A 21,181-nucleotide genomic window follows, 5' to 3' on the forward strand; every position below is an offset into this window, starting at 1 on the left:
TCTCCAAATATAAGCAGCTTGCTTCCATTGTAATGTCTTGTGCATTTAAAAATAATTGTGTTAACCGAAAACAAATTCTATTTAACATATTCCATAACTCATGTAAACAACAAACATGGACCAGAATGTAAAACGTCTTGCTCCAGCAATGGGCCTGAGTATTCTTTAATGTAGTTTTTACTAATATTTCTGTGCCACATTTACATCTGGGAACCAGGACTCATAGCTAAAGTAGTATTTCTTTTTGAATTGTGATTTTTCTCTGCATAAAGCACTAAATAATTATCCATTCTAGAGTTTCACTCATGTTCTGATGCATGCATAGATAATGGTTTCCCATTAATTTCATTTCCCCATTCAATTAATACAGAAGTCATTCCTGATTGGGCTGCTATACCTAGCATATATTACTAGATCAGTAAGGTGTGTTTATTTAAACTTTGTGTGATTCTCCCCTTGCCCCCAATTTTACCACTACTGATATTACACTGTAATGTTCAAAGGGAAAGAATGCCTATGGGTATATCTCATGATGAAATTTATGACTGTTTCTTCCAAATAGCCTTTTTATATCACTTTTTATACAATGAATTCTTTTAATGATTGGACCTCATGCTATAAGTAATGGAATAAATAAAAATACAGAATATATTATGTAACAGAAACAGAGAAATTAATATTTGTAGCTAGAGGAGGCAAAGATTTTTCCCCCTCTCATGTCCCCCTCAAGCTTCCAGGCATTATACTAAACATAAGTTTGTTTGTTTGTTTTTTAATGGTATCATTTTATATGTAATACAATAGAATATGGAACCCCATTCTAACCCAGTGTTTGTTATTTTATAGCTTCCATTGTGTTTGATCTATCCCAAAATGGTGGAGCTTAGGAACTTCATGTGATTTTTTTTTTAAAAAAAGGATACAGCAAAGGTAAGATGGAAAAGACAGCTACTCAGTCTCTCTTTACTGTGTCTTTTTTGTAATGAATGTCTTCAAATATGGCTTCATCATATTTTGCCTTTCCTTTTCCTCACCTCATGTTATTGTCTGGTGTGGTTGGAGTCAGGTTGACATTCAATGTGGTGATACTATGTCATTCGCTTTTTGTATAATGTTTTCTTAGAGCATTGCATGTGCATGAGATTTTCTCCCCTGTTACTTGCTTTAAGTCAATTTAAGGCAAATTAAAGAAAAAGAAATTGTAAGTGAACAAGATTATCATTTGTATCATTTCACAGAGTTGTTCAGACCAGCTGTTGCTGACTGGACAAACATGCAAACCAGAAATGGTACTGCCCAGGCAGAGCTCAGCAACTTGATTCTGGTGATTGTATAGACTAGTTCTCTGACTCTTTCTTATTGAGACTTGGTTACATCTGTGAAGGGTTTAGGGAAATGCTGACGTGAAAACCTACTTTGTTCAGTTCATATTTTGCTTAACTTTGTTTCATGAAATTCCCAGTTCTGTTCCCTTTGATATCAATATAAAATGGCATTGTCAAATCAAGAAAAGGCAAGAATCCTGGGTACATCTGAAAACTCCTCTTACAATTTTCAGTCGAAAAGTTTTCTGTGTGGCCTCATAAGATTTGTCAGTGAGTTAGACAGTGCACAATGAATGAAACAAAATTCTTGCTAGATTTAATCTTTTTGCTCTCTCTGATCCAGTTAAGTTATTGTTCCAACGTTTTAAAGGAAATGGTGTAAATCTGTATTTTATAATGTATTTTTCTATCTCATTGTAGTCAGGTCTAAATTAATGTTTTTATATGTTCATATTTTTCCAAGTATTGTGTATTACAACTAGACTTAAGGAATTCTTTTTCAGAGTTTAAATGCCTTTCAGTATCATTATAGGCACTGAACAAGGGATCTTGATAATGGATATAAACTAGAAATACATATATATCTTCCTGAGAAAAAGAATGTGATGGAGTCAAATGCAATTCCAATATTATCAGTACAGTATTTACGGCATATAAGACTACTTTCCCCCCCTAAAAAACATGCCTCCAAGTGGGGAGGTCATCCTATATGCCGGGTGCACCAGTTGGGATTGACATAGCTGCCCATAGTGGCCCATAGTACTGTAATGTAATGTAACAAACTCTATGTTTTGAGTGGAAATGCTGGGGGGTTGTCTTATACGCCCAGTCATCTTATATGCCGGCAAATACAGTATATCTTAGTGCTTTACATGCAGAATAACAGAATGGGTCCAAAGATTTTTTGATCTTTCATTTGGCTACAACTAGTTCCTCAGTAAAAACTGAACTCTTTATTAGCCACAACAAATTTCTCAGAATGGGGGACTCTGAACTAAAACTGTGCATTGCCATATTTCGTCATGATTGTTGATTTGTAGCTGTTACTGTCATTGTGTATCTTTTGTGTACTTGTATGTTTAATACAGGGGGAAAAAATCCAGGTTCACTTACCTCCCCAAAACCTTAACGGGAATAAAATGTATGAATGGAGGGAATTTGTTTTCATTTGGGACATCCCAAAATGTTTGCTAATTTAAGAGCCCGGATGGTGTTCGAAGAGCCAGCCTGAAGGAAAAGAGAGATGGCAATGAGAACAGATCCTCTGTTCTCGTTGACACATCCTGGCCAACTGTTTGTCTAGCCATTTTCCTTCCAGGCTGTGTTTTTGTATCTGTGGTCCAAACCTCCCTGGATGGAATGGCTTCTGACTTGCCTTTCCTCCTTCTACCAAGTGGCTGCTTGATGGTAGAGGGGAAGTACTCTACATATATACCTTTAGTTGTCTTGTTAGAAATTCTGCACATCTTCCAGAGCTAATTCTAACCATTCAAAAATGTGTTAGAACTCCTGTCTTTCTGGAATCTGTACATTAGTTCAAATGATTTTAAAGAAAGGACACAATAAAAGACAAAAAATTAAATTGAAGAAACTAAGAAAAGAGGAAGGATAGCAACATGGCAGCTCCTATGATCACAGCAAATGTAGAAATAAGAAACAATTGCCCTTGACAAACCTAAACTCAGACTTATAATTTTCTTTTTTAATATATCCCTTCTCTGTTTTCATATAGTCTAAGGGGTCTTAAATAATTATGCTAAGTAGGAACCCTCATTGTCTGTAACAATGGTAGTATAAAAAACATAGCCCATTTCTGTTTATTAGGTATTTTTTACCGTTCATTTATCAATATTTAAAAGCAATGTAGCTGGATGGAGTAGGGTAGGAACTTAATTATGTCTCGTGATAATTCACCCTGCCTGTAGAAAGCAAGTACAAGTGCAATATGGTGAATTCATGCTCTCTCTGTAGATTGGGTGGGTATATACCAGTGTTAGTGAAAATTATGGTGAAGATTTTAATTAAAATTCTGTGTAATTTGCAAGGTTAAAATTATTGATATAATTATTATTGCTATGGTTCTTTAGTGTTACATTAGATTAGCTTGGTAGGTCAAAGAACTTTATAATTATATAATTAATAAATTAAGTGATTAGGGAACAATATCTTTCAAAAGGCCAGACTTTACTATCCCTTTATACATTTATATCCTACCTTTCTGCAGAGTATAGGAAATCCTAAAATGTATTGAATGTCAAGATATAAAGCCTATTTAAGGACCATACTTTCCCTCTACTAAGGTAAATATTTTTGTTCTTATCCACAATGAAAAACAAAATATACTTTATGTATTTGGATTATTAAATAATCCATTGTGTAATTATTTTCTGTTTCTTGACTTTTGTAACTTTGCTTAGCTGTATAGTTCCAGCATTTTTCCTCATGACAAGCTCACTGAAAGTAAAAGGCATGAAAGAGAAGAGTGCCCACAATACCGCCTTTTAATTCCTAGTCTTTTTTAAAAGCTTCAGTCTGGAAGACAATGGAGCTATTTAAGATCTTTTTTTGGCTCTGGAATTCTCATTGAGCTCTTTTTCTGTCACTGTATTCCCAGGAACATCTGTGTCTTCTATACAGTACATCCTCCCCTCATCTCACTTTCTTCCTCTCTAAAACTGGATGCATGGAATAAAAAAAAAAAAACATCTTAACCCATACCTAGTAACTTTCTAAACAACTAATATAGAATAGTTTGTGTTTCTTCTTTAATAATTTTTATCCTGTTAAACTACTAATGCTTACATGGGAAAATATTATTTTAAGAAGTTTTTTTTGTTGTATAGAAGTAATGCAGAATATTTGGCTGTTTTTTTTGATGATATCCTCATTACGAAGAATTCAGAGCCAGAAAATGGAAACGATACATGGTAGTATATAAAAAAATCTAGAAAGGGTGTATTTTCTTGAGCAATTTTCCCATTTTAAAAATGGGAAATATTCCAAATTTAATGAAGTTTAGCAGGAATCCAGTCCTGTTTTCTAAAAAGTCTTTAGTTTGTATTCAATTTTAAAACTGCGGGTTGCCTGAATGCTAAGATTCAGTAAAATGCATCATTTGAATTACGTTTCTGATATACTAGGGATGACAGCACCTCCCACATAAGCATATGCAAGAAATTCTTGAGTAAAACAAATGTGTTTATATGAAGACAGCATTCTGAGGTATAATACAGATCACAGATACCTTTCTACTGAGCACTCACGATATAAATATTACCAGTTCACCCGTCGTTTAACTGGTCTACTTTTTATCTTCTAAAGAGGCAAAGGGTTAGCAAGTTACTGTGACAGAAGAAATTGTTACCTGCCACAGGCAGGTGACTCTGTGAATGACAGTGAGTATACTTTTCCCATACCCAGGAATGCCATTCTGAACACAGAAATTAGAAATGAGATTTCCTTCTTTATTCAGAGAATATTTTGCAGCAGAGAGAACTGATTTTCTTGATATTATGTCTTTTGACACTGGTAATTACAAAGATGCAACATTTTTCTTGATGCTGTTTTGCAGATCTTTCTGTCTTTTTTGATTTTGTTTACTGTCAAAATGTTCTTAGGCTAAATTGTGGTATTATATTTTGCATTTTTATATAGTCATTAAGGTAATTTTATTACTGATATTATGATGTTCTTATTGCATTTTCAAATTTCTGTATATTGTTTTGGTTTATTTTAAAAGTGGGATTAAATCATTTTTATATATTATAGAATTTGCTATTAGTTATTACATTTTTCAGGAGCTCTGTTAGGTGCCGGAGTCTTACCAACATTGCCGTAGTATAAGGAATATTTTCTCTTTTGAAAAATCCATTCTACTTTTTTATATACTGGAGGATTAATATTATGTGTTCAACTCATCACCATAATTTATACCTAGAACATCAGCTTATACATATAACTTCAACAATTGCACAGATAGAAGCCACAAGCCATTTATTGTGACAGAAAACAAGTCCAGATGAGGACACAGTGTTCATAGTGTCCTTCAATTATTTATCTTTTTAATTCTTTAGATCTTTTATTAGTACCTGTGGCCGTTTCCATACAACAACTTTTGTGTTACTGAAGAATCTCTTTTCTGCATATCAGAATTAAAACACATGTTTCAGACTGCACTCAATAGACCATGGACAATTCCTGCTCCATAGGGAAGATTGCTACCACAGGTCTACTCATAAGCAAATTTCCTTCAGGAAAAGGCCTGCTATCTGTATATTCTTCCTTTTTATCACTTTTATCACTTTTTATCAACGTTTGACAATTTTACTGAGGCCCAGGGGCAGTAGTCTTTTGCTGAGGGACATCGCCGCCTGGGCCCCTGCTCCACTTGCTTTCCTGCTGGTGCTCCTGACTTCCTGCCACCCACTGGGGGGAACTGCCAGCAGCAGCTGTGCAGAGTCACCCTGAGGGGGAGCCCCAGCCATGGTGGTCGCCGGAGAGCACCAAAGGTGATCCACACTCTGGTACCAGTCCCTGGGGACCACTGCCTTAGAGCCATCTTTATATTTGCCTCTCAATTTTCAACCTCCATTTTCAACCTTTCCTATCACATTTTAGAAGAAGAGTTGGTTTTTATATCCCATTTTTCACTATCCGAGGGAGTCTCATAGCAACCTTTCTTTCCTCTTCCCAAAACAGACATCCTGTGAGGTAGGTGCAGCTGAGAGAGACCGCTCTGTGAGAATAGCTCTAACAGAAATGTGACTAGCCCAAGGTCGCCCAGCTGGCTGCATGGGGGAGTGGGGAATCAACCCATCTCGCCAGATTAGAAGCCACTGTTCTTAACACTACATCAAGCTGGCTCTCTCTTTTATATGTATCTGCAGTTCTGGAAGATATGGAAACTTAGGTACTATCATCACCTTTTTATCAGCAGGCAAAAGGGAATTTTCTGAAGACTTCTACAGACCCTTTCTCCCCCCGCTCCAATGGGCATGCTGCTAATACGCCACAGCGATGTACCTGGCCATTTTTGGTAACATGAAGCTCTCCTGCACAGTAACCTGTTACTCTGAAGGCTTCCAGCCTAAAATATACTATATGGTATAGGGGAGAGTAATAGGCCCTTGTGTCAGAATTTTGATTTGTAATATTGAAAGACCCCCCACTCCCCAAATCTTTCTCATTTCCCTTTTTAATGTGCATTCTCCTTTCAGATCTCAGCTCATGTTTATTAATTTAGTTTATTAATTTAGAAATGTTGTTGAAAACTTCCAGTACCAGTTCTCTTGCAATTATGACTACCAAGTCCAATGAAATTTCTGCAATTAAATATATTGACAGATAGAGCCAGATTTTATATATTTCAGAAATTTGCTTTTAGGGACTGTGTTTTTTTCTATTAATTGAATGTAACAATTTGTTTTTCTTTTCTGGATAATCACGTGCCTATATTAAATTATAAGCTTTATCATTTCATACTAAAATAAATTTTAAAAATCATTTGTTCATTCTGGTACCTGGGAGAAGGAAAGCTTTAAGTTGCTTATTATCTACAGTAGCCAGTCATTCTAACAAGTTGGTGGTTTTCTGATCTGTGGGAGTCAGAATTCAAAATTCTGACAGGTCAGGGTAAGGGGCTGCCTCTTAGTATTATTTCCTTGCAATTGCTTTGGGAGCTGGATTTTTACATTAACCACAACTACAATGGTGTTAATAATTCTGAACTTTTTCAGAGCAGAGCAAACTGTAATACAGTTTCCCTGATTGCCTCATTAATTCTAACGGTCAATAGAGCAAAATGTAGTATATACGTACATTGAAGTGGCATGCGTTTTCCATAATCCCATATTTTGGGAAAGCTTTATAGTGACAAATAATCTGTTTGTCTCTTCACATTACATAATGTCCTAGTGGTAGGTAAATGTTTTATGCCCGTGGCAGGGGTTCCCAGCCTTTTTAAGCCTGTGAGCAACTGAGGAATTCTGACATAGGATGGTGGATGCAGACACACAATGGCTATTGCAGGAGGTGGAGCCAACTACAGAATTTCAGGGAGTAAGTTTATGCAGAATGTAAATAATACATCTTCAACGTTATCAGGCAGTAGCTCTGTTCAACAGGATGCCTTTTAAATTTTATTTATTTATTTATTTAGATTTCTATACCGCCCATTTCTTTGCAGCTCTGGGCGGTTTACACAGAACATTATAACTTACATGAAACATTATGCAGACTATAACATCAAAACAAAATAACATCAAAACAAAATCAGCACATTGTTTTTTTTTGTATTGCTTGCACACAGCTTCCCTTCAGTCACAGTTACAAAAAAAATTGCACATCCAATCAGATATCTAGTGGCCAATCAGAAGCCCTGATAAGTCAAAGCTCCATCTGACCTCTCATACTTTCTAAAGGCAGGCGCTGGAAAAGATGTCAGCGGGGTCCCTGTTGCCCATGTGGCTGGTGACCTCTGGCTCAAGGGAATGGCTAATGGAGCTGAAAAGGTTATATTTCAAATGTTAAAGAATGTAACTGCACAAGAGGACCCATGGTACCATAATTTTGTTGAAGCTATGCTGCCCCGGCTTTTGTCACTGATTAGATGGGTATGCCATCTTGAGCTTCATGGCTAAGAAAAAGCAGGATACAGTTTAGCGTCATGCAAAAACAGTGCTCCATCATTGCAAAATAATGTTGTGTGACTCCTTCACAGGGGGCAAACCTCATACATTTCCTGTTCAGTATGGAGCTACTCACCAAGAACTGTTGATGTGCCTGAGATTCTGAGAAATTTTCTCACAGTTCTGCCTGTGGAGCCTGTCACTAGCAGTCAAATAAGGACAATTTTACCATTCTCTCCTGCTGCTCCTTTTTTCTTGTTCTTTTTCTTTTTTCTTTTTGCAGTGCCAGTACATGTATTTGTTATTCTTTATAGCTCCCTTTGAAGTTGGGAATCCAAGGGGAATCTAAAACCAACCAGATGTTTCTGCTGCTGGAGACTCAGAAGGCAAGAGTTCCTAGTTTAGCTGAAACTTGGTGCTGTTGCTGCTAAAACTCTCTCTTGGCCACATGTATTTATTATGTATTTGTTTGATTTCTGCATCCAGAAGAGGTGATACCTCATCTCACAAACCCCAGAGGGGGGTATTGAGGGATGAATTATCCAACTAAACAATAAATCTTCAGCAGCCTGTGTGGATTCCCCTCATGGGATTTAAGATCCAGAGCCCTGCTAGTTTCCTGCCCAAGCTGTTTTATGTTACATTTGTAGCTGTGCTGTATTTAGTTGGCTGTGCTGATCAGTCCAGTTAGGGGGTCAATGCACAGCAAAAGCAAAATGTGCATATGCGTGTGTGCCCAAGGCATCATTCGGCTGTGGCTAGGCCCCAGGAAGCTGGTTTTCTGTATGCCTGAAAATTTTGGCATAGTCAGTTTGATTTTTCTTGAAGATTCAGCCCCATTGCTGTGACACAAACTACTGCTTAAAGTCTGCTCAGTTTGAAATGGAGCTAAACTTTGTATGTGTATAAGAAATACAAACATGTATATCTTAAGGTGACCAGATTTTAACATTGGTAAAGCGGGACACCATTGACCGAGGGAGTTCTTGATTAAATTTTCATAGAGCGCAAAGAATGCAAAAATAGTATTGTAATATATATTTTTAAATTTCAACACAAGTACAGTTTGCCAGGTGCCCCCAGATGTCCCTCCAAAAGTGGGACAATCTGGTCACCTTAGTATATCTGGAACTATTATTTTTAAAAATATGTTTTTAAAACGTTTTTTAACTTCTAGGATGTTTTACAATGTTTAAGGTTTTTTTTAAAAAAAAGTTAAAATCCTTCTTCTCTTCCCCCAACTCTTTATCTTAATATTGTTAGACTGCAAATATTGCCGGACTTCTTCCTGTGTATTGTGAAATGGGAGCTCCCAGGGTTATATACTATGGAAAGCATACATAAAATTTAAGGCTTCCTTTGCTGGATTTATATATTTTTTTAAAAAAATCCAAACCACAGAATTCTGATCCTAATCCAGACAGCAGTGTTTTCCAACCTTTGGAAGAGTTAGTTCCAGAGATTATTTAATTTAATAAAATCTCTTGGGTTGATAGATATTTTTTCCGTGCTTTAAAACTCCTCTCCCCACTCCCTCTTAAATTCAGTTCAGCTATTGACATAGAAGGAACTTCCCAGTGTTTTTTCTTATAGTTATCCTGCTGAAAAGTTAAAAACACCACCATCCAACCTTTTTAAAAAATCATTCTTGAGTGTCTAAAGTCTCTCAGGAATTCCGTATTTTGCTCTATATTTTCTGAAAAATAATCTGTTGCCTTAATAGTGTGCTTAGTATCATTCTGGGCCCCAACCTGGTCCTCCTGGGCTCATTTAGTTAACCAACTTGGAGAAAGCCCTCCTTGGAACAGGGTGAGAGTTGGCAAAGATGCCGCTCTGTAAGACCTTTGTGTGACTTCTTGATGTTCCGCTCACCATCTCCATAGATGGCATGGGAACAGGCCCTTTAACTCATGGCCAAGACACAAGCAGCCAAAGGAACAGCTAAGAGGCAAGGTGGCAATAGTGGTGATTGCCCAGGTCAGGTTCCTACATCTCTGTCAACCTATGACATGACTTGCTGTTCCATAGTTAATCAAAGCTTGACAGGCTTTATGGCCAGGCTTCAGAAAGAGCTAGGAACATTGTCAAAGTAGCACTGCTCCAGGCAGTGAAGGAAAAGCCCTGGGTAGGAGAGGGAAGCGGGGGACATCGGTCCCTTTCTATCTCCATTATAATGCCTCACTGGCCCTAGAGGCCCTAGAAGTAGAGGCCCTAGAAGGGTTACCAACCTTCAGGTGAGGCCTAGAGATCTTCCACTTTTACAATTGGTCTGCAGGTTATCAAGGTCAGTTCCCCTGCAAAAAATGGCTGATTTGGAGGATGATCTTTACAGCATTAAACCTTGCTAAGGTCTCTCCCCTCCCAAAAACTCATCCTCCCTAGGCTCCAGTCTCAACCATGGGCAGAACAGAATCACAGGATCCAGCCTTTTGCCTATAAAGTGGATAGATTTTCAGTCAGATATCCTGCCAATGGATGCACTTACTTCTGGAAGCCTTGTTCCATATCAATATACGAATATTTGAATACTGAAAAACATTTTTGTTTTTATTCTAGAAAGAGCTAGAAAACGTTTAAATGAAATATCCTGCCTTGTCATGCTGAAATCCCTACATCTTAATTGAATGAGAAGAAAAAAGAAAGGGTAAAATTAAGAGTTGTCACAGGCACTTTTTTAAATTCTTTTAATTTGGTTGGGTTAGTTCTTTTTGTCACACAATGTATTACTCTTGCTGTTGATAGCATCAACCAATAATTCATGGTTTAGATCTGGGGTTTTTTATAAAGCAAACACTCTCTTAGCGAACTTATCTCCCCATTCAGCATGCTGTTAGAAGTTTTTCTTAATTGACATCATCAGAAATTAGTATCCTGCCAAGAAAGAGGTTTTCTTGACCCTCTTACTGGAAAACAACACAAAATAGGACCCATCCTGAGGTTGAATAACGTAATTGCTTTTAATGTTCTGCCTAAAATCTCTAAACCTTTCTTGTTCTATATTAGCGTTAAGCTAAACATTGAAGGATTTTAAAAACATAAATTGCTATGCCTCATAACAATTTTCAAGGCCCCGTACAAAAAGATAAAATTATAAATACAATGAAAAAATGAACATTAATATGACCTATAAAGTCAGTACAAGCATTAAAATATTTCCATGCCCTTTGGAAACAAGACTCATAGCAAAGTTGCAATCAACCCCCCCCCCCCCCAGTATCCTAGAGGGATGAGGAAGATTTTGGCTGGGAAACAAATTCAAAATAGTCACCAAGCAAACAGAAGCAGAGTAGTTGTTTGACTAAAGGGAAACCACAACAGAAAGACCCTGTTACTGGTAACCACCCCTGACCTAGAAGAGTAAAAGAGAAGTGCACAAAATAGGATTTCTGTTGAAGAAAGTTCATGTAGGAGCAGGTTCGTGTAGGGAGGAGGCAGACCATGAGGTATCTTGGCATTAGACCATATAAAGCTATAAAACAGCAATTTGAATTGTGTCTAGAAATGAATTGGAAGTCCACAAAGTTCTTTCAAAACTCTGCTCCCAGGAACCTGTTGCAGGTGGTTACACTGTAGCAATCTGAATCCATTAAAGCTTCCAAATAATCTTCAGTGTCTGTTGTGTTTAAAGTGCATTGCAGTAATTTAATCTAGATGTGCTCACATAAAGTGGCCAGCTTTTTTTCTCAAGAGAAGATATTCCTTGTCCTATTTTATTTTTTTACATTTGGTTAAAAAAAAACCCTCAAGTTGCTGCATTCTGCAGATGAGATCCACTCCTGATCTAATGGCATCCTGCAAATCTGCTTCTTTTGGTAGAGTGGAAACTTCAATTATTTGCTCGCTGTTGTTGGCCAACTCCACTGCAATATTATCTGTAGTATATTTTGGGGTTTGTTTGTTTGTATGGCCTTTACCCAGCCTGTTATCATTTCCAGTAATGCATCTGGAATATCCTGAATCACCTGTAAAGAACATATAGGCAGGTGACAACCTAGATCATCTTCATGTGAAATGCACATGAAAATGAGAAGGAGCCTTGCAATGAGGATGTCCAGTATATGCATAGCTCCAGTGTCCCACTAGAAATGGAAGGTTTATGCTGACTGATAGCATTACTTTTTCTGACTAAAGCAACACAGGTTGATAGGCTGTGTTATGTTGTGCTGCACCATTGTGGTCCTTCTGGCCCAGAATTATGTCTTAAGACAGATGATGTGTTTTCAAGTACAAGTCGATTTTTAAAAACTTTGCATAGGCTTTTAAAAGAGGGGGGAATCATCTTAAATTCAGATAAAATTTATACAAATACTTAATGTCTATAGAGACCTTCTCTGCAGTATAGGCTTTTTAAAATCTTCATTTTAGATCCCTGTGCAAGGTGGCACTAGACATTCTGCAGTAGAGCTTTTCCCCAAGTTTTTCTTGAGTTGAACCCACCACATGTGTTCCACATTTGATCCATGGCACAGGAAAAATCATAGCCAGCCTCTCCTCCCCACCCCTCCGGCTTCAACCACATGGCTGGCTGCTAATTCCCCACCCCCCTTACTGCCAGGACTGTCTTGCAAATGGATTACAATGGTGAAAGCTCTTGTTAAGGGTTGGAGAAAAATATATATGCTTTAAAAATAAAAGGGTTCTGCTAGCATTTCCATGAAGACTCTCAAGATGATGCATAGCTCCAGAAATGAACTGGAGATTTCTCCTCTGAGGATAGTTTCCCGGGGGGGGGGGGAGAGAAAGGCTTTGTGGAGAGGTATATTCAGGAGGGTATTTTATCGTAACTGGAGGGTGTGAGGTGTCTCTTTTCTCCATGCACTTTAGGAAACCTCGCAAAACGTCTGCCCAAAAAGACATTGGCGTTTTTATTTCTGCATTTGGAGCAGGTTTTGCCATGGAAAAGTCACTGTGGTATTTCTGATTATGTATTTCATTCAGTACTGTATTTAAAACTAGCTTTAAAACAACTTTTCTTTTAGAACGGTCATGAAAACGCCTGTTTTTGAATACATAAACACTAGCGTTTTTTTAATCTCCTCCCCTTTACCACTGTACACCAAAGGGTGAAGGGACAGCCTCTAGTCCCCTGTCCACCAATGGGAGCTTGAGGCACCCCTTATTTGACCTCCACCTCTGCTATGGCTACATTACACCAGCAGAAATTAATTTATTAATTCCCTCAAAGGAATTTGCAAGCATTTCAATCCACTCTCTAAGAGGAATGCCATACCTCTGAGGAAGAAAGGTTGGAGCATGTGCCAGAGTGGCGGTCATGTGACATTTCAGCTGACTATGGCCTGCCAAAGAGCATCTAGCAGCACGGACAAATAATTTCCTGTCATAAGTCCATCTTTCAAGTGCATAATCCTTGTAGAAAAACACAATAATTTTAATGACAATTTAAAGAGGTCAGCGTGCTGATTTCAGTAAAAACATTTACATGCATAACTCACTCTAGAGCTCAGAGATCCAGTTATTTGAATGTATGTCAGCTTTTTACGTTGAGAGTCAAATGGATTGGAGGAAATGTGCTTAGTTTTCCACACTGCCTCAGCTGGGAGCAAAGGGAAGGAGGCGGAGAGGTTTTTCTCCATCTTTAATTGCTGCAAGGCTTTGCATGAAGAGACGGGGTTAGAACCCAAGATTGGTGTTTTCCTCCCTACTCTGTACAAATCATGTTTATCCTGAGAAAAACATGGTAGCCAGGTATTCGCATTTTTCCAACTGCCCTGCATCCCCAAGCAGACATCTCTCAGGGGGCAAAACCATTTTGGGAAAGCAACCATGTGACACAGGGATGTCGACAAACTGGAACGTGTCTAGAAGAGGCCAACAAAGATGGTGAGGGGTTTGGAGTCCAAGACATATGAAGAAAGGTTGGGGGAGCTTGGTCTGTTTAGCCTAGAGAGCAGACGACTGAGAGGAGATCTGATAACGATCTTCAAGTATTTAAAAGGCTGCCATATGGAGGATGGAGCAGAATTGTTCTTTCTTGCCCCAGAGGGACAGACCAGAACGAATGGGATGAAATTAATTCAAAAGAAATTCCACCTAAATATCCGGATGAAGTTCCTGACAGTTAGAGCGGTTTCTCAGTGGAATAGGCTTCCTCCGGAGGTGGTGGGTTCTCCATCTCTGGAAATTTTTAAACAGAGGCTAGATAGCCATCTGACGGAGAGGCTGATTCTGTGAAGGCAAACGGGTGGCAGGTTACAGTAGATGAGCATTATGGATGTGAGCGTCCTGCATAGTGCAGGGGGTTGGACTAGATGACCCAGGAGGTCCCTTCCAACTCTATGATTGTATGATTCTACTGCCCTCCCCCCGCCCAGCAATCCAGTTGGTCGGCAGCAGCTGGCGTCTTGCCAGGAGTTTGAAGGCATGTCCTTGAGGGGGTGGTGCTCCTGCCCAGGAAATAACAATTTTATTATTTTTAATTAGATTAAATTTAATGTATACAGCCACTAACCCTGTTTCTTCCTAATCTCCATTAAAGTGTTTAGTTGCCACTTTCCACTGCCTCCCCCCCCCCCCCATAAACAGGGAAAGACTATCTTCATTTCTTCCCCCTTCTGAGACTGCCTCAGGGTTTTCTAGATGGATTTTTAAAACAAGGAGCGCTACCTCATGAATTGCTTGTTAGGTTAGAAAACAAGGGAGATCTAAGAGGAGGGCAGTAGGTGGAGTAAAAACCTCATTGGAGCCAGATCCCGAAATTGAGACTCATCATAAAATGACAGACGGTATGACGAGGGTGGGGCAGGAGTCAAATGCCAAATTATTTACACAGAAATTTCAAGTTGAGGTCCACATAAAATTAAAAATTGAGGTATTGGAGGATTCACAAAATGCAGGCTAAGGGGATGTGCAATTCAAATTCCCTTCCACAGAGGCAGATTTTTGTTTAAAGAACACAGGTGCAGGGGTTTACAATTATTATTATAATTATTATCATTATTTTTATTGTATGTCTAATGCTGCAGAAATGCTGCAGAATAGTTAGAGATAGGTAAGAGACCATGTAGCTTGGTCACACAGGCTGACAATGCTGTTGGTACATTTTTTATGGCTTATCTGGTAAATGTAGAGGGAGAGAAATGCCAACCTTCATTGGTTGAGGAGAAGGCTGGAAGTTGCCCCTATGACTGAGTTGTGGGACATACTTTTGCTCAGGCAGAAAGTAGGGGAAAGGCAATCTTTCCATCCATTACAGAGTGGCTGGAAGCCATTCATGTGAGTTGTTGGGCATACTTCTGCTTGGCCAGAAAGTATAGAAAAGCAAGGTCAGTTTCGTGGTCACCTAGGGAGAGGGTTGGAAGCAACCTGTGCAATCAATTTGCAAGGGATTCACTGTTTTCCCTCACATTTTCTGACTCTGAGTTGACTGGGCCTAAAGACAGGTGCAGAAGCATTCCCAGAGTCCATAGGTACTGAGGCAGCAGATCCCTCAGGAGCTCAACTTGAGGTGGGGTGCTGGGAAGATAGGGCTTGATTGGAGGAGCACACCCGAGACTGGCCAGGGTCACCTGGCTCTTTTAAGGAGGGTGGATCATCTTAAATTCAATGTCATTTTTTTTTGTATAACCTTTTTTAAGGAGAGCTGGTAACATATGTTTCATTTGGAAGCATTTTACTCCAGTTTGCACTTATGTCATTAGTATTTTATTGGTCTTTTATTATTGTATGTTCAAGTAAGGAGTTACGGCTTTTATTCATTCCATTAAGAATTTCTCAGTTTTTGGCATTAACTCTGCAGTACATGGGAGATGGTTAAGTTTCTTTCTCATATTAAGCAGGTTCTGAACAGTCAGTCAACCAGTGATATATATGCCTTTCCCAGCTACCTGTAGGCATTAGTAATCACTGTTTAACTGTCCAAAGCTGGATTAACATTTTGGTGAGAGACTCCCAACCTCAAAAGAGGTTTGAATCAAAGCCCACATACTAAACTTCTCTGCTCCCTATGAATTAGATTCTATGTGAATTAGATCCAATTATTTCAGCTGTTTCTTGTCAGACATAAAGCAGTTCCAAATGCACATAAATTTTAACAAAACTAGCTTTGAACCTTATGGCTAACTTTAGTGGCTGTGCTCTCCCCCTGTTTAAATTTCTTGAACTCTGATCATAGTAAAGGTAAAGGTAAAGGTATCCCCCGTGCAAGCACCGAGTCATGTCTGACCCTTGGGGTGACGCCTTCCAGCGTTTTCATGGCAGACTCAATACGGGGTGGTTTGCCAGTGCCTTCCCCAGTCATTACCGTTTACCCCCCAGCAAGCTGGGTACTCATTTCACCGACCTCGGAAGGATGGAAGGCTGAGTCAACCTTGAGCCGGCTGCTGGGATCGAACTCCCAGCCTCATGGGCAGAGCTTTCAGACAACATTTATGCTGCCTTACCACTCTGCGCCACAAGAGGCTCTTCTGATCATAGTACTAAATGACAATAATCAAGGGCTTTGGGGAAAATTAAAGGAAGCTTAACATGGTGATTTCTGCATGGCAACTGTCTGCTGTGTGTGTATCAAGATATCTAATTGTTAACATAACCAAATCTGTGGATACTCATATCCCTAAACTGGAGCCATGAACAGACAGCACAGATATTTCTAAAAAGTCTAAAAATAGCCCCAGGTTTGCAGAAAAATATGAAATCTATAAGAATAAATGGGGGGCGCGTTTTAAACCCTTTCAAAAGAATATAAAACACGACCTGTAGCTTTATGAAATGAATGCCCTCATTGGCCATTGCTAGGCAATTACACATTATGATTCAAGCCCTATCTTCCCATGGGACCAAGCCCTATGAAGATAGATGAGGGACTTGGGAATGTTCAGCCTGGAGATAAGGAGGTTGAGAGGGGACATGATAGCCCTCTTTAAGTATTTGAAAGGTTGTCACTTGGGGGAGCGCAGGATGCTGTTTCCGTTGGCTGCAGAGGAAAGGACGCGCAGTAATGGGTTTAAACTACAAGTACAACGATATAGGCTAGATATTAGGGGGAAAAATTTCACAGTCAGAGTAGTTCAGCAGTGGAATAGGCTGCCTAAGGAGGTGGCGAACTCCCCCTCACTGGCAGTCTTCAAGCAAAGGTTGGATACACACTTTTCTTGGATGCTTTAGGATGCTTAGGGCTGATCCTGCGTTGAGCAGGGGGTTGGACTAGATGGCCTGCATGGCCCCTTCCAACTCTATGATTCTGTGATTATTGCTAGCCTTCAAGATCTGTTGTTAAAGATGGGACAGGGCACTTTTGGCTTTTGAAGGAGGAATTATGGGGCCAGGACTACCAGCAACCACTTGCTATCATGAAACTTATATGACTCAGCCAGGCCAGACAGGTCATTACTATTGGATAGCAGATGCTGCAGAAAAGCGAGGAGGAGGAGGACAACAACGACGAGGACAATGACAAGGATGAATGAGAAGGACCCAGTCAAGATGCATGTGATCACACTAATCTTAGTTCAAATTTTAGTTGCCAGCTTGGAACAGATGAATGCTACAACTGCTGTAACGGTACATGATTGTCGATAACTGTTTTGTTTTGCAAACCTGGTTTTGCACTGTGGCTGTATTTTATTCTTGTTTTATTCTTCATTCCTATTACTCCAATAAAGGCTCTGTATTTGTGTGGTATAATTATTAGAGTTTCAGACAAGGATTTGGGATACCCAGCCTTGAATTCCCACTCCGATATGAAAGCTTGCTGGGTGATTTAAGGCCAGCCACATGTTGTCAGCCTAAGTTTCCAAGGTTGTTGGTAGGATAAAGTACAGTAGAATTATAGAAGCTGCTTTAGAGAAAGTCAGTGAGAAATAATAAATATAGTTAAAGGTTGGGGAACAAATAAAATTGGCTGGTGATTGGGAAGGGGAGAACAAAGGAGACAAAGCTGATAATGTAGGTTTCCTGGAGGAGGGGAAGAGAAAACGGAGTGGGGTTAGGGATACAAGAGAAAGTGAGGTTCCTCCATGCAAGTCTTAGTGCGTTCCCCACTGCACCAGTTGGCCTGGTGACTGCCATTTTACAACTGAACTATAGTTTTATCAGGTGTAGGTGTGGAAGGGAGAAAAGCTCAACATAGAAGGGTAAATATAGGTAGATTGGATTGTGGCTGGAAAGGAGAGAAAGAAGAAGAAGTGGGGAGATGCTATGGGGGCTGATAGGTGAAGAGGATAGGTAAAGGAAAGAGGGAGTAGTCAGGGAGGGTTAAACAAGATGTCCTCTATAAGTCCTTGTAGGTCTCCCACTAGTCTTTAACCGCTCCTAGCGGAGCAGATTAAATAATTCGTTAAGGGCCCCGAGGGCAGGCCCTGTCCGTGATGAGGAAGCGCGCTTGCCGTTTGGGCCCTCCGATTGTCAGTCCGGCGGCAAGGGACCAATTGCGAGCCGCCGGACTGACTAATCGGGAGGCGCAAAGCCCCCCTTCCTGCTCGCCCGCAGCTGCCCAGCCGCCATTACCTGCCTTGGATCTGACAGGGCAGATTGCTGCTGCGCTGCGGCGTCCTCACCTCCAGCGCCACCACAGGCCCAGGTAGGCCACACTGCGGAGGGGGCCCAGAACGAGCTGGTTCATGCACTGCCCCATGCCCGCACCGGCCCCGGAGACTCCCAAGCCCTGCTAGCGCCCGCTGCATTCAGAGTGCAGCAGGCTTATTTACTAGTATATATATATATACTACTAACATGACAAAACAACATGGATGGCAGGGAAGGGGAACCGGAAGCCTCACCAACCAACACCCACTCATTCCAAACTGACCACTGCCTCACCTACCTCTGTCACTTCCTCAGAAGGTGGAAAAGAAGAACCAGGAGCCTTTGCTGAACCCCCAACATTTTATCTACCCGCCACTATGGCAGCTGTTGCTACCTCTACAATCTGGGCAGCCAGAACAGTAAAGAGGGTAACAGCCAGGTAGACAGGCAGGAAATCATGGAGAAGGGATTGGCTGACTGAGTCAAATCCTTCACACACAAGCCTTGCAGAGAAGGAGAAAGACTGACAGAGAAGGGATTTGGAGGAGAAAGAGGGAGAGTGACAGAGAAGCAGGCTGTGGGAGAAAGTGTGTGTGTGTGTGATAGAGAAAGGGTTTTGGGGGAAAGAGTGACAGAGAAGGGATGGGGATAGGGGAGAAAGTAAGGCAGGAGAAATGGGGTGCCACTCTGCAAATTCCTTGCAGATATCCCTTGTAAATAGATGCTTCTGAAACTGCTAGCCCAATATAATTTAGCATGTGCTTTCACAGGTGCTTCATGTCGAATTTTATTTCCAACATTATCATACTACCTTTGTAGGTTTGAGGTGTCCCTCAGGAAAGGGAAAAAATCATTTTGCACAGCTGAAACAATACTGTGCTGTTGCATAGCGGTAGGTCATAAAACACAGAGTAGACAAATATCCAAACTGAAACCCTTGACTGCTCAAAAGGAGGATAAAATTAACAAATTGAGTGCAGTGAATATGCATGTTTGTAAAAATGAGATTGAATGGCCAGAAGAGGGGGCCTTGCAAGTTTTCTAGGGTTTTTGCGTACTGGGTTATTTTTACTTCACATAGCAATCACAGAAAGCAAGTACATTGCTTCTCAACCTTTTTTTGACTAAGATCAAATAGTATGCAAGCAAACATAGAAATACAGAATGAGCATATCAAATACACACTACAAATTGCTTTCAGTTGTAGAAGGGATGGTCTCAAGGGCCATCTTAAAATGCATTAAGTGTATAGACTTGTAACAATCAACTACATGTCATTCATTGATTTGTCGCAAGCATTTAAATGAATCCATGAGCCCTCTAAAAGTCATGCTTTAAGTAATCACCGCTTCTACTGATGCCTAGATTTTTAAAAGGCAGCTACATGTGGGTTTGTTTGTTTCTTTCCCTTTTAGTATGTTGGGGGGGGGGAGTATGTTTTCTGCTATCTTTGTCAGCAAATGACTATTCTTGTTTCACCTAAATCTAAATATCCTCCATTTTAATTAGATCTAAATATGATATATTGGATGATAGCTGAATTGAAAACATTGATTTTCAGGTTTACAAAGATATGTCAGTGGTTCCCCACCCCACCCTCGTGGTCTTGTGGCTGTGATGGGCCATTTGTACAATTCACCACCAAAAGCTGGAGTTAACTGCAGACAAATATCTGTGTGTCAGTCAGCTCTTAATCTAAAGATGATATCTAGGATCAAAGGGGGGGAGTTCTCATCTACTCAGATACTTATTTGGTCTCACAAACAAAGAGAAATACAGGCTAATGTCTGTAAAGAACAGCTGTCAGGGGAGAATATGTTTGTTCTCTTTGTTAGATAGTTCTGTTTCTTCGTCCTTCATTCAGTTCTGCTGCCCTATATACATCAAAATCTATCATGCCTTTTTCATACTAGAGAGAGTTTGGATTAGTTCAAAACACTGTCATTGTTACTTCCATGGAATTTCCATTAGAGACAGCCCTCTCCCTTCTTCTCACATTGGTAGCAGTAATCTCTTAACCCATAGGAGCAAGATTTTGGGTTTCATGGGACAGAAAACAGAATGAAATGTGAATATTTACTCCAGAAGCTGTCTTTCAGGCTTTTAGAACCCCGCACATATTTTGGTTTTTTTGGATTATATCTTATTGTTGTCCCATTGATAAAAGAGATGAGAGATGAGCTCACTTAAGTTCACCAACAACCCTCTTGTATGGCTTCTTGTTCAAAGGTCCTGTGTTTCCAAGCAACACCTTTTGGGAAGGCTACTTTTGCCAGTGGAATAGGGTAGGGTAAACCCAGTTTACCAAATCTACACAGTAACTGAATTTAATTTTTTCCCTAGCATATGTAAAAATACAGCAAAGCATCTTTCATTTTTGGGTCTCTGTAAGTCACTCTGTGTTTACATTTTACATGATGGTGCTTGCTTTGTTTTACCTAAGCAATATAACAATGGCATAGCAGGTTTATTATTATAGTTATAGGGGCCATTTGAGTTATTAATTAGAAGGGGATTCATGATTGAAAGAGAATGCTATGTAGTTCAGGTGAATAGTTAAGGAAGACTGTTGTTTCCAAGGTGATTATTGCTTCTGTTGGGTTTATATTGTTTCTGTTGTATTCTAGAAAGCAAGTAAAAACATCATTAGAAATAACTGAAATCTTAGAGTTTAAGGACCTAACAAGGACTGAGAACATAAGAAAAAAAGTCAGAGGGACATGGCTTAACGGCAGAGCAAATGCTTTG

At 39.7% G+C, this 21,181-nt stretch overlaps 1 protein-coding gene across 21 annotated transcripts in view; it reads left to right on the forward strand.

The window, feature by feature from the left end:
- The window catches only part of ZBTB20 (zinc finger and BTB domain containing 20), a 643,318-nt gene that overhangs the window by 321,276 nt on the left and 300,861 nt on the right, over positions 1 to 21,181 (forward strand). For 17 of the 21 annotated variants that reach the window (XM_077341935.1, XM_077341943.1, XM_077341936.1 and 14 more), the window contains one exon: positions 847 to 930. The exons of the other annotated variants lie outside the window; for them this stretch is intronic. The gene's annotated coding sequence lies outside the window, so the exon portion shown is untranslated. The remainder of the gene's footprint in view (positions 1 to 846; positions 931 to 21,181) is intronic. 21 annotated transcript variants of the gene reach the window in all.

This window comes from Paroedura picta, chromosome 6 (assembly GCF_049243985.1).
Source record: "Paroedura picta isolate Pp20150507F chromosome 6, Ppicta_v3.0, whole genome shotgun sequence".
Taxonomy (NCBI): domain Eukaryota; kingdom Metazoa; phylum Chordata; class Lepidosauria; order Squamata; family Gekkonidae; genus Paroedura; species Paroedura picta.